Source organism: Etheostoma spectabile, chromosome 3 (genome assembly GCF_008692095.1).
Source record: "Etheostoma spectabile isolate EspeVRDwgs_2016 chromosome 3, UIUC_Espe_1.0, whole genome shotgun sequence".
Classification (NCBI taxonomy): Eukaryota; Metazoa; Chordata; class Actinopteri; order Perciformes; family Percidae; genus Etheostoma; species Etheostoma spectabile.
In genome coordinates this window covers 9,629,151-9,629,956 of record NC_045735.1, presented here as the reverse complement: position 1 = coordinate 9,629,956, position 806 = coordinate 9,629,151, and the positions used below count along the sequence as shown (strand labels likewise).

The 806-nt window shown below is 42.1% G+C and overlaps 2 protein-coding genes across 2 annotated transcripts in view; both read right to left on the bottom strand.

The window, feature by feature from the left end:
• ilvbl (ilvB (bacterial acetolactate synthase)-like) overlaps positions 1 to 806 on the bottom strand; it is a 23,467-nt gene that overhangs the window by 6,054 nt on the left and 16,607 nt on the right. The gene's annotated exons all lie outside the window — the stretch shown is intronic.
• The window catches only part of fam118b (family with sequence similarity 118 member B), a 14,330-nt gene that overhangs the window by 6,052 nt on the left and 7,472 nt on the right, over positions 1 to 806 (bottom strand). The gene's annotated exons all lie outside the window — the stretch shown is intronic.

Below are 806 nucleotides of genomic sequence, written 5' to 3'. Positions count from 1 at the left end.
TGCCCAGACTCATCTGACCTTGCCCCAATAATCAGCACCATGGGTTCTTCTAAGCAGTTGTCTAGAAAACTGAAAATAGCTGACTGTTACAAAGCAGGAGAAGGCTATAAGAAGATAGCAAAGCGTTTTCAGATGCCAATATCCTCTGTTCAGAACGTAATTAAGAAATGGCAGTCATCAGGAACAGTGGAAGTTAAAGCAAGATCTGAAAGACCAAGAAAAATATCAGACAGAACCGCTCACAGGATTGTGGGAAAAGCAAGTCAAAACCCACGTTTGACTGCACGTTCCATCCAGAAAGACTTAGCAGACACTGGAGTTGTGGTACACCATTCCACTATAACGAGATACTTGTACAAACATGGTCTTCATGGGAGAGTCATCAGAAGAAAACCTCCTCTACATCCTCACCACGAAAATCTGCGTTTCAAGTTTGCAAATGAACATATAGACAAGCCTGATGCATTGTGGAAACAAGTTTTGTGGACCGATGAGGTTAAAATATAACTTTTGGGCCGGAATGAGCAAAGGTACGTTTGGAGAAGAAAGGGCACAGAATTTAATGACAAGAACCTCTGTCCAACTGTTAAGCATGGGGGTGGATCAATCGTGCTTTGGGGTTGTATTGCAGCCAGTGGCACAGGGAACCTTTCACGAGGAGAAGGAAAAATGGATTCAATCAAATTTACGCAAATTTTGGATGCTAACTTGATGCTACCGGTGAAAAAGCTGAAGTTAAAGAGAGGATGGCTTCTACAAATGGATAATGACTCTAAAAACACCTCAAAATCCACGGTGGATTACAT